Raw genomic sequence first — 13072 nt, 5'->3', positions numbered from 1 at the left:
TCAGGGGAAAAATTGGTCTTTAAATGAAATAGAGGACTTTCAAGCATTCTTCATGAAAAGACCAGAGCTGAAAAGAAAATTTGACTTTCAAACACAAGAATAAAGAGAAGCATGAAAAGGTAAACAGCAAAGAGAAGTCATAAGGGACTTACTAAAGTTGAACTGTTTACATTCCTACATGCAAGGACAATATTTGTAACTCTTGAAACTTTTCAGTATCTGGGTACTGGGTGGGATTACACACACCATGCACACGCACACACACATAGAGACAGAGCTCACAGAGTGAATTGAAGAGGATGGGATCATATCTTAAAAAAATGAAATAAAGTAGTGAGAGAGAAATATATTGGGAGAAGAAAGGGAGAAATGGAATGGGGCAGATTATCTCTCATAAAAGAGGCAAGCAAAAGACTTTTTAGTGGAGGGAAAAAGAGGGGAGGTGAGAGAAAAACATGAAGTTTACTCTCATCACATTCCACTAAAGGAAGGAATAAAATGCACACTCATCTTGGTATGAAAACCTCTTTACAATACAGGAAAGTAGGGGATAAGGGGATAAGCAGGGTCGGGGGGATGATGGAAGGGAGGGCATGGGGAGGAGGGAGTAATTTGAGGTCAACACTCATGGGGAGGGATAGGATCAAAAGAGAGAATAGAAGTAATGGGGGACAGGATATGATGGAGGGAAATATAATTAGTCTTAGACAACACGAGTATTATGGAAGTCATTTGCAAAACTACACAGATATGGCCTATATTGAATTGCTTGCATCTCAAAGGGAAGGGGTGGGCAGGGACTGAGGGAGGAAGAGAAGTTGGAACTCAGAGTTTTAGGAACAACTGTCGAGTACTGTTCTTGCTACTAGGAAACAAGAAATACAGGTAAAAGGGTATAGAAAGTTATTTGGCCCTACAGGACAAAAGAGAAGATGGAGACAAGGGCAGAGAGGGATGATAGAAGAGAGGACAGATTGGTGATGGGGCAATCAGAATGCTCAGTGTTTTGGGTTGGGAGGAGGGGACAAAGGGGGAGAAAATTTGGAACCCAAAATTTTGTGAAAATGAATGTTAAAAGTTAAATAAATAAAAAAAAAGAATACTTGAAAGACCTCTATTTTATTGAATGACAATTTTTTCACCTGTAGTATTAACCTCAGTTTTGCTGGGTAGGTGATTCTTGGTTTTAATCCTAGCTTCTCTGACCTCCAGAACATCATATTCCAAGTCCTTCAATCCCTTAATGTAGAAGCTGCTAGATGTTACATTATCCTGATTGTGTTTCCACCACACTTGAATTGCTTCTTTCTGGTTATTTGCAATATTTTCTCCTTTACCTGGGAGTTTTGGAATTTGCCTACAATATTCCCAGAAATTTTCCTTTGGAGATTTCTCTCAGAGGGGACCGATGGATTCTTTAAATATCTACTTTACCCTCTATTTCTAGAACATAAGAGCAGTTTTCCTTGATAATTTCTTGAAAGATGTCTACAATCTATTTTTAATCATGACTTTCTGGTAGTCCAATAATTTTCAGATTGTCTCTCCTGGATCTATTTTCCAGGTCAGTTACTTTTCCAGTGAGATATTTCACATTGTCTGCTATTTTTTTCATTTCATTGCTTTTGTTTTATAATTTCTTGATGTTTTCATAAAGTCATTAGCTTCTATCTGCTCTATTTTAATCTTTAAGGAATTATTTTCTTCAATGAGTTTTTGGATCTCCTTTTCTATCTGGACAATTCTTCTTTTTAAAGCATTCTCCTCCTCATTGAGCTTTTGGATCTCTTTTTCCATTTGGGTTAATCTCTTTTTTTAAGGTGTTATTTTCTTCAGAATTTTTTGGGTCCCCTTTAGCAAGCTGTTGACTTGATTTTCATGATTTTCTTGCCTCATTCTCATTTCTCATCCAAAATTTTTGCTCTACTTCTCTTACTTGAGTTTCAAGCTTCTTTTTGAACTCTTCCATGGCCTGAGACCAATTCATGTTTTTCGTGGAGGCTTTAGATGTAGCAGCTTTGAATTTGTTATCTTCTTCTGTTTGTGTATTTTGGTCTTCCTTGTCACCAAAGTAAGATTCTATAGTCTGTTTCTTTTTCTAGTTTCTGTTCATTTTCCCAGCCATTTACTTAACTTTTGAGCTCTTTGTTAAGGGAATTCTCTGCTTCCAGTGGGGTTTGGGTGGTGTATTGTCAGCTGCTCTATCCTCCCAACAATATGTGGGCCTAGAGCTCCAGAAACAGACACTGTTGCTGCCCCTGATGCTGCTACAGGTGCCGTTGGCTTCTCCACCCTATGCACCACCCTGGGGCTGATGCCCAACCACTCTACTCTCTCACAGAGGTCAGACAGATTTTTTTCCATTGACTTTCCAATTTGTCTTTGGAATTTTTGGATTGTGAAATCTGTAAACTGCCACAGGTTCCAGAGATTCAGTCCCCACTGAGGCCTGCTCAGATCCTACCCATGCTAGTGTAGCCCAAGCTAGATTGCACTCTGCTCCCAGAAGTGCACAATGGACACTTCCCTTTGACCTCCCAGGCTGTCTTGGACTGGAAATTTGCTTGACTCTGTCATTCTGTGGGTTCTGCAGCTCCATAATTTGTTTAGAGTCATTTTTCACAGGTATTTGTCTGGGTTTGGGGGAAGAGCTCTACAAAATCCCTGATTTTACTCTGCCATCTTGGCTCTACCCCCAATATTCTTTTAAAGAAAATACTTGAATATCAAGGGAATTAATAAAAAAAAAGCAAAGGAAGATGGCCTAGCCATATTAGATCTAAAACTATACTACAAAGTGGTAGTCATCAAAACTATTTGGTACTGGCTAAGAAACAGAGTTGTGGATCAGTGGAATATGTTAGGCACACAAGACACAGTAGTAAATGACTATGGTAATCTACTGTTTGATAAACCCAAAGATTCCAGCTTCTGGGGAACTTACATTTGACAAAAACTGCTGGGAAAACTGAAAAATAATTTGGCAAAAATTAGGCATAGATCAACATCTCACACAATATTCCAAGGTGAGGTCAAAATGGGTAGATGATTTAGACATAAAGGGTAATATCATAAGCAAATTAGGAGAGCAAGGAATACTTTGTCAGAGAAATAGAAAATGGAAACTACGTATGGCCAAACAAGAGATAGATGACATTATGAAATGCAAAATGGATAATTTTGATTACATTAAATTAAGAAATTTTTGCATAAACAAAATAAATGCAAATAATATTAGAAAGAAAGCAGAAACCTGAGAAATAGTTTTTACAGTCAGTATTTCTTATAAATACCTAATTTCTCAAATTTTGGTCTCAATCAAATTTATAAGAATACAAGTCATTCCCCAATTGATAAATGGCCAAAGGACATGAGCAAGCAGTTTTCAGATAAAGAAATTAAAGCATCTGTAGTCGTAGTAAAAAAATGCTCTAAATCACTATTCACTAGAGAAATGCAAATAAAAACAACTCTGAGATTCCACCTTAAAACTATCAGATTGGCTAATATGACAGGAAATAAAAATGATAAATGTTGAAGAGGTTGGAAAATTGAATTGTTAGTAGAGTTGTGAACTGTTACAATCATGCTAGAGAGCAATTTGGAACTATGACCAAAGGATTATAAAACTGCATACCCTTTGATCCAGCAATACCACTACAAGGTCTGTATCCCAAAAAGATCATGAAAAAGTGAAAAGGACCTAGATGTACAAACATATTTATAGCAACTCTTTTTGTGGTGGCAAAAAATCGGAAATTGAGGGGATGTCCATCAATTGGGGAATGACTGAACAAGTTGTGGTACGTGAATATAATGGAATACTATTGTTCTATAAGAAATGATGAACAGGTAGATTTCAGAAAAAAAACCTTCAAAGACTTATATGAAAGGATGTTGAGTAAAGTGAGCAGAACCAGAACATTGTACATGGAAGAATATTGTACATTCTGTACACAGAACATTTTGCACATTGCAACATTGTGCAATAATCAACTATGATAGACTTAGCTCTTCTCAGCAATATGATGATCTAAGACTATTCCAAAAGACCCATGGTGGAAAATGTTATCCACATCCAGAGAAAGAACTATGGAGACTGAATGTAGAGCAAAGCCTACTATTTTCACTTTGTTTTTCTTTTTCTTTCTCGTGGTTTTCCCCTTTGGTTCTGATTCTTCTTTCACAACATGACTAATGTGGAAATATGTTTAACATGACTGTATCTGTATAACCGATATCAGATTGCTTGCTGTCTTATGGGGGAGGCAGGGAAGAGAGGGAGGGAGAAAAAATGAGGACTCAAAATCTTACAAAAATGAATGTTGAAAACTATCTTACATGTTATCAGAAAAAAAAAATCCTAATGAGTGAAAAGAAAAGAAAATACTAAAAGAGTTAAGAGATTCCAGTTTGAAGAACATTTATTTTTAATAAATAAAGAGTAATTCAATAATAATTGCTTTAAAATTAATTCTCCTTTAGAAAGATGGAAACAATAAATGTGTCTGGCAATTGGGAAATGAAACAATTGAACAAACTGGCATATGAATGATAAGGAATACTTACTACATTCTAAACAATGAACTATTTTAAAAAATCAGAGAGTCAAGGGAAGACTGATTTGAAGTAATGCAGAGTGAAGAAAATAGACTCAAAAGAACAATATACAATATCTACCCTGATATAAATAAAGCGAGCATGGAAGGGGGAGATAAATCTCAGATCAAATGAAGTGGTCACTGTTTGTATTGGCAATGTTAAAGAACACATCTCTCCTTTCTCCTAACAATATATTAAGCTATTTTTTTTTTGAGATGTTACTCTATAAGGGTTCTGTTTAGTTCAGGACTTCTTAAACATTTTCCACTCATGACCCTTTTTTGTGTTTTGGCAGCATTTACTGGCACTGTGTGACCTGAGAGCATGTGCAATGCAAAGTGTGCATGCTTTGGGTTCAGAACCAAGGCTGCAGGGAAGTTGCACAGTGCAGCATAGTCAAGCACTGCGAGAAATGCCTTGGATTCATTACATCTTTGATTTTGAATTAATTTTTGCTTGTTGAGCATTCAGAAACCTTTTACTGTTGCCAAATGTTTTGCAACCCCATATGTGGTTGCAATCCATAGTTTAAGAAGTGCTGGTTAATTGACCAAATATCAAAACAATATGTATCAAATTTTACAAAAAAACCTCCATTTTTTCCAAAGGGAAACAATAGAAAAAAATGACCGGTCAATTATTAGCAAAATAGAGTTCAGATAGACATAAGGAAGGTGACAACAATAGGGCAGAATCTGTGATTCTTACAGATTCTCTGTTCCTGGAAGTCTTTAAAATTAGACTGGCTAACAGGTATGAATCTGCCTAAAGCCAGGGAACTGACCAGATGATCTTACTCAGTTCCTGCTAGCTTTAGGTTTTTATGATGCCATTTTCTGAACTCTTTGACAAGACTGTCAGTCTAGTTAGGTATAATCCTTTTCCTCTATTTGTTACAGGTTACACAAGAGATTTTCCTTGGAGTAAACCTTGGAGGCCAAACTTGCAAACATTTATTTCCCAGGCTCTTTGAAAAGCCAGTATATGTAAAAAGATGCATCTATGATCTGACCTCAAAGAGACAATTGGTCTTTTGGAAACTAATGTATGGGCTTCAAGATGGGTTTCCTTTGAAAGTCAAAATTGCCTCACAGAGCAATTCCCTCTGGTTCTCTTATAAGCTAATTTTATACTAGGAGGCAATATGGTAGTACAGAAAGAACATTGTGCCTGGAAACAGAGTCCATAGGTTAAAATCCTGCCATTAATGCTCAAATCCTACCAGTATGACCTTCGGATAAATCATATAACTTCTCTGGGTCCCAATTTCCTGATTTGTAAAATCAAATTAGATGGCCCATGTTCTTTCTTGATCTATGATAAAACCTCATTTTTTTGATTCCCAAGTTATGTGCATGTGACTCTAATCTCTGCACAACCCATGTGAGTTTTTTATTATCAAGTATTGTTGTCTACCATGCTAGATATTTTAAATTTCACGTCGGGTTCTAACTGACTGCTTTCTGGGCCAGCAGTATAGGCTGGGAAGTGGCTGAAAACAGCACATCCTCCTCAAATATCTCTTCAGGATATGCTAGCATATAGTTATGTTCTTTCTTATGAAAACTCAAGATTATAAAGCAGATAACCTCAGTATTAGTCAGTGTATTGCTAGGAGGTCTTCACTTTTCAAAATATCGAGTTTAGGATTCTCATAAAAATGAACATTCTTAAATCACGATTTGAACTTTGATTCTCATGTTACTCTTCTAGAACACAGCTGTTGCATGAAGTAAAGTACACCTGGAATACATAATGAGGATAACAGCCAAAATTAGTGTGTAGAATCAGTGAAGTTTTGATTTGGCCAGAATGTAGTGCAAAAATCTGAGAGTTTTGTTGCTGGCTGACATTCATAAGAAAGAAAGGAAGGAATATGGATCAGCAGCAGAATGGGTTATGGCCTTACCTTGCCTTATTCTCTTAGCCTTTTGTTCTTACTCAACTTCATTTGAAAGTGAATTAAAAAGGATCTTAGAAGTCTGGTCAGCTTCATTTGCCCTGCACTCATATATTTCTTATTTTATTTTATTTTATTTTGAGGGGGGGATGGGGAGTGGCCTCCAAAATGTGTTTGAGGGACTCAGGGAAATAACAAGATGTGAAAGGAATTGCCCAACATTAAGTCAGAAAGTTGTCTAGGACCATGGACTTCAAATTAGCAGAAAACAATCAGAAAAAAGATTAAAGTTAACCTTTGGTCTGGGAGATTCTGCCAACCTCAGTAAGCCCAGGCAGTTAGGTGGGGTCTTTCATCATTAGTTTTGCAATTAAAAAGAAGTAACTCTCTCAATTAGAGAGGATTTCTAACTAAATATCAGGCCTCTACAAACAGTAGCAGAGAAAGCAGCCCTGAAAAGGATATAGGGTTAAAACCCAGCAGGGTGTAAAAGAGAGCTCAGTGAATAAAAGGCTAGTAGAGATGTCTAGTGGAGAAAGCACAACAAAGAGTAGAGGTCAACATTCTATGTATTCCAGAAGAAATATGATGCCCAACAGAAAGCACAGATGGGTATGTGATCAGCTCTAGAGTACTGGTGCTATGATTTGCCTCAATTCACAAATATTTCCTAGTCAAATAGATCCCTAACCTATCCTCCCTCAAACTTATTCCTCATGTGAATGCTTTTAATTCATGCTCCTTGGTGCTATATGTTTCATTATATGTGAGAGTCTCTTCTTTATTAGTGTTGCTTTATTTTATGTTCTGTTTGACTAAATGTATATTATCAACTAATATGTCCTCTTATAGGATGACCAAAGAAAACATTGGTGGGGGCTCATGAGCTATGCTTTACAGAAGGTTCTGATGCACAGTCTACCTTGGATCTAATATAGCATCTCCAGGAGCCACATGAAGGGCATCTATTACAGTACTGGGGGGAAACTAAAGAAAACTATACTCCTGGCAAAGTGATGTATAGACTGACTTTGCTATCTAAAGTATTAAAATTACTTACAAGGAATTTCATTTCATATCTCCTTCGCAACTCTGAAATTTGATAAAGTGAAAAGATAAAAAGAATTGGAAAAATAACCAAAAGAATTCAATCTACAAAAGATTTATATGCTATTGTTACATATTTTATATGCACTGAGCATAATAAGTATAGTTAGACCTCATTGTTCATAGCATCCCAATTTGTTTTCTGGGCCATTGTAGGAAGATTCCTCCTTTATGGACTCTGACTAAAGATCCATTCCCTGGTACTGAATTTCCCCTGCCTAAAATAACAATGTTATTTCCACAATGCTGTTTGTTTGTGAGTTATGATATGCTACAGTCTCCAAAGAATTTAAGTTGGTGGTCACATGAAGGACAATGGAAAAGCATATGTTAGATATGAATAGACTACAACACATTCCTAATGAATCATTGTGCAAGAAGATTAGGGTGATAATAAAGGTCTTAATTACACCTCTTTAAGATAGTTGCATTACTGGAAAAGAAAATTACAGGAGGCAAGAGTAAAACCTGACTAAAGGAGAAGTAGTATACTCCATTGATGTCTAGGAAATGTCAGGAAATCTAGGGAAAGGCCTTGGCATGAGGTAAGCCCCCTGTGGAGGATAAGGCTCAGAGTTGGGCAAAGGAAGAGGGCTTCCATAGGCTGTGATCAATATCTTTGAGAGGAGCATGCATCTTAATGAAATTATCACTCCATTGAAACATCCAAATATAAGTGCTGGCCTTCAAGGATATATTGGTAACTAATAACAAAGACCAACTATAGTCCGCGATTGCTTAGAATGCTCTATTCTAGAGGGTAAAGACCAAAATAGTATATGTCCTATGGTGTGTACATTATGGGTACTCAATTCATGTTTAAACTCCTTGAATTAAGACAGCTATGATTTTTCTGGGGAGAGAGTCAAGTAGTTTTAAATTTAATTTTTTTCAGCAGGGATTAAACCCAGCTGTTCCTTGTTTCTCAGAAGCAAAAATAGCTGAGTTCCATCAAATCGTCTTGTATTATTTTTCTCTTTGGGGAAAATTCTATAGGATATGGGTCAGTGTCCAATCATTTCATGAGAACCTGGAGATTTTTTGACTTTGAGTTCCTGATGGAAAATCAAAAAACAAAGCAAAATATAATATGTCAATTATGTGAAGTAAATCATGCTTTTGGGGGGCAGGGTAACATAGCCACAATTTCTGGATTCCTTGCGTATTTCCAATTGGTTCCTCAGTAGACTAATGCCTCCCTGGATCTTTTGTTTATAGATTGTGGGCTCTTCAAGTTTCTTGTCTTTCCCTTTGGGCAGCACTTACCAAGGGCTCTCTAGGTCCCAAACAGGGAGAAACTTCCCTCTGAGTACTTGTAGAGGTAACTTCCAAAGAAATTCATTGAATTTTGAAAACCAGATGCCTCAATTTCTTCCCTTTTCTGAAGACCCTATTAGGAGGTTCATCATCACAAGTGTCTCTTATCAAATGTGTGCTTAAGTCTCCTGAGTATTGTGTAGTGGGCACAGGCAAGGTTTGCCAGGCAGAGATTTCATTGAACGAACTTAGAGTAATTCACTCTCCAGTGAAGAGTGGTACCCTCCTTGAGTATGAAGGGAAGGGATTTTAATCGTAACTTCCTTCCTCTTCACAGCCTAGTACTTGGTTTTAGCTCTTTATGGATAGCAGAACACTCATCAACTGATCGACTCCATCAGACCTTCCTCTCTTCCCTAGTCTCTGATCCCAGGATATTCCAGAAAGGTTTTTACCTATAACTGTCTTTCCTTTTAGATGGGAGTTTTGGTTTGGATGCAAAGAATAAGTACCTGATTCACTGGGATGCCTACCTGGGGAAGGGCAAGAGTGGAAGGAAGCAAATTACAATGGTAAGAGCAAGGAATTGTGAGTCAGGGGACCTGGGTTCTAGTCCCATATCTGTGATTAGCTAGCTGTCTTACCTTGGGCAAATTACTTAACCTCTCTGATGACTCACATATTCCCTGTATGTTAATACTGAGGTGGAACTACATAATTTCTAAGGTCCCTTCTGCATCTAAAATTTTATGGATCTATGACAACTAGACATCTGATAAAGTTCACTTCTAATGTTACATTGCAGTAATGAGGTAGCCCTGAGTTCTCCAGGTTGATGAGAGCTAAGAGACAGTCCTATCAAGTCCTAATACCCTGGAAAGACTTTGACTTTTGGCCTGATGTTTCGTCTGGAAAAAAAGTTTCACCAAGTATGTAGAAGCTCTTGACTAGATTGGCTAGATGGTCATTAATTTTTTAGATGCAGAAACTTTTGAATGCCCTTTCCTAAACTTTAAGGGGGAATGTGAATTACATGGGTGGAAACATTATTGACACTGATGAAATTACCCTACATTAGCACAGGAGATGTCAAATTGGATCTATGAACATAAAATGTACATACTCACAATTTTAGATAGACAATATGATGAAATGGGGGGTAGGAATGCTTGTTTTGGAGTCAGATGGACTACATTTAAAATTCTTGCTCTGAGAAGCATGACTTTTGATTTCTCTGATCCGCAGTTTTCTCTTCTGTAAAATAGATATAACAATACTTACATTACATTCCTCACAGAGCCTCTATGAATAGATCCCATGGTTCACATTTAAGGGCTATGCCAAGGAGACCTTTATCCCGCTTTAGCATCTTGCACTAAGGAGGCACTTAGTAAATGTCAGATGAATTAATATTCAGGGTAGGTTGACATGAAAATATCCTACCAAAACTTGGGCCTTTGAGGTCTTTTGAGGAAAACAAGGAGCTGGTGGTTTCTCCCATCTTTGGCTTAGAAGCATCAGACTGAACTACAGAAAGAATCCAACTCTCCGTCAGCTCCCCTAGAGCTTTGCTAAAACTGTTGTTGTTGCAGAAATGATCATTATTTCATTCACATACCTCAGATCTGTCTTCCATTTTTTCTCTGCACCCTGCATATCTCTGCAGCTAAGTAGAGCTCCCCATAGATGCAGTGAAAAGGTTATGGGTGGTGAGCTTGGTTTGGGGAGGAGAATGCTTGGAGAGGGGGGAGGGGGGAGCAGTGGTTTCTCATCTCCTCTCTTTTTCCCTCCCTAGACACATAAGTGCAGCATACATACTTGCTTTAGCCAAATGAATCTTTCTGAGTTGTCTCATGCCATTTTTGAAAAAAAAGTAAACATGTTCTCCAATCCCTTGTTTCTCCTAAGATATCAGCAAAGTGTAAAAATATCCTATTCCTCCTCTTTTCCTTGGAGGTTTTAACTCTCTATTTCAATAGTGGTTGCTCTGACTTTGTTACAGTGAATTCCTGCTATGCCCTAATAGGAGAGTCCCTCTATGATACTCTGTTTCTATAAGAACATCTTGAGAAGTAGGAGAACCGGAGCATTATGGGCATATGGTATGATAGGATTCTGAATTCTGAGCCAGAAGACCCATGTTTGAATTCTGACTCAGCTAAATGCTATCCATATGACCTGGAACATCTCATTTAACCTCTCCTGGCTCCAACTCTTGAAAAATGTATTCACTGAACTAGGTGAGCTAGACATTCAGCTCTAAATCTGTAATCTATCAATCAACCAAGTATATCTAAAATGGCAGGGAGTCATAGGCAGCTGGAGCATGAACAACAGTCTTCTACGCTTATCAAATCACTGCTTTGTAATTGGAAGGGACCTTAGAGGTCATCGTTATATACTCCTTTATTTTACAAATGAGGAAACTGATGCCAAGAGTACTGGTCCAAGACCACTCAGCTAGTGTATGGCAGAGGAAGAATTTGAAGATAGTTTCTCTAACACCAAAGATAATGCACTTTCTACTGTACCACAGGAATTCTCCATCCTAAAGCTTATATTGTCCATTTTCTTTTAGTTAAGAAATGGTTTTCTTGAACATATACAACATCCTGAAAAGCCTTCCCTAAGTCATTTAACTCTTATTTTGGCTTTCTACCATTCTGCATCTCTACCTGAAACAACTTCACCTGAAGGAGGTCTGAAGGTAACACTTTAATGAAGCAATTCTTATCTGTCATTCACACCAAATCACCAGTAAATTCAAACCTGGTTCCTCCCTTATGATTTCATTTTCAAGCAGGTTTTCTCCCAAAGGCTAGACATACCACTGGGTGGTTATACAACATCACTTTTCCCATATGTGGGGAATGGACTGGCCTCAGGGCCCCTGATGCACTCTCCCCTTTTCTTGGCCAGAATGGGTCAGGCTGCCTGGAGTTCCAGTCAGTGTTTTTGCAGCTGCAGGATGGGAGGGCTATTCCCCATGCTATTTGCGTACAGTTGGCCAATGACCGGGGCAGCTGTGCATACTCAGGAATGACCCATTCTCTGCTGAGAGGCACTGGGCCGGAAGAGAAGGAGGAAGTACTCCTCCACATCCATGGAGTCCAACCAACCCATTTTGCCGCAGTATCAGACTTCATCTTTAACTCCTGACCCGCTTCGTTAACATTGCTATTAAGTGATTCTCGCATGGCTTCCCTAGTCTTCTATTATCTCCCCAGGCAGCAGTGACAGCCTTATTAACTGCGAATGGCTTCTTGTGGCAGTGTTCCATTTCTAATATTAATAATCAGTGTTTAATAAAAACAAAGAAGGGGGAGAAACATGCCAGGAAACAGACCAGTTTGCCCCAATGCCATTTATCACCCCAGCGGGAGGCCACAAAGATTGCTGATACTTACAGCTGAGTGGGAATCCCAGAGCTAAGGACACACATTTGCATGTATATACACACATACATACACACAAGGACACACACACACACACTCATCCCTATCCATCTGGAACAATGCCCCATTTATCTCTTGGCCAGGTTTCAGGTATAGGACCTCTCAGTCCCTGCAGATAGTCATCCTCAGCCACAGCTTCCAACACAACTAATACCATTAGCCTGCCTCATTCAAGTGGGAGAAGTCAAGGGCCGCTGTGTTTATTTTTCTCTTCTTCCCTTCCCCTTCCCATCAAGCCTGTCATCCGTGAGACAAATGGCTAGCTCCTGCCAAGGCCGAGAAGAGTGGAGTTAAAAATGTAGTTAATTAAATTTACTAAAAAAGATCAACCATCAAGATTAGGAGATGGATTTATTGCCACTAAAAATAAACAGGGCAGGAGGAGGATAGGATAGGAAGACAGAAGAAGGAAGGGGGGTCAGGGTAAAAAGGATTAGATCTTTGAAATGGGGGGAGACTTGGGTCTGAGATTTAAAGAATTTTTATGTGTTAAAATATCTTAAAGAGAAGCTGACACCTCCAGGGGAACTGCAGAAATTATTATAATAACAAAAAGTTCTACTTCTAGGGTTAAAGAAGCCTTTTGGCTGTTTGCCTCTTTCTGGGATTGAGACAAAATAAAATAGGCTCTTTGTCCTTGATGAGTTGATTGGTTCCCTTAAAAGTTCCTCTTTATTCTGCTCCCTAGAATCTCTCCCAAAGGTCCTTCCTCTTCCTGAGAATAAAACATTATGGGTTTGAGGGGTTCTTC

General features: G+C 38.3%; 1 long non-coding RNA gene across 3 annotated transcripts in view; it reads left to right on the top strand.

Moving 5' to 3' along the window:
- Nucleotides 1-13072, top strand: part of LOC140509819 (uncharacterized) — a 132947-nt gene that overhangs the window by 23218 nt on the left and 96657 nt on the right. For all 3 annotated transcript variants that reach the window (XR_011968935.1, XR_011968936.1, XR_011968934.1), the window contains exon 2: nt 9344-9438. This is a non-coding gene — a long non-coding RNA (uncharacterized lncRNA). The remainder of the gene's footprint in view (nt 1-9343; nt 9439-13072) is intronic.

This window comes from Notamacropus eugenii, chromosome 1, assembly GCF_028372415.1.
Source record: "Notamacropus eugenii isolate mMacEug1 chromosome 1, mMacEug1.pri_v2, whole genome shotgun sequence".
Lineage (NCBI taxonomy): Eukaryota > Metazoa > Chordata > Mammalia > Diprotodontia > Macropodidae > Notamacropus > Notamacropus eugenii.
The sequence above is the reverse complement of the archived record's forward strand: the minus strand, read 5'-3'. Positions and strand labels throughout refer to the sequence as shown.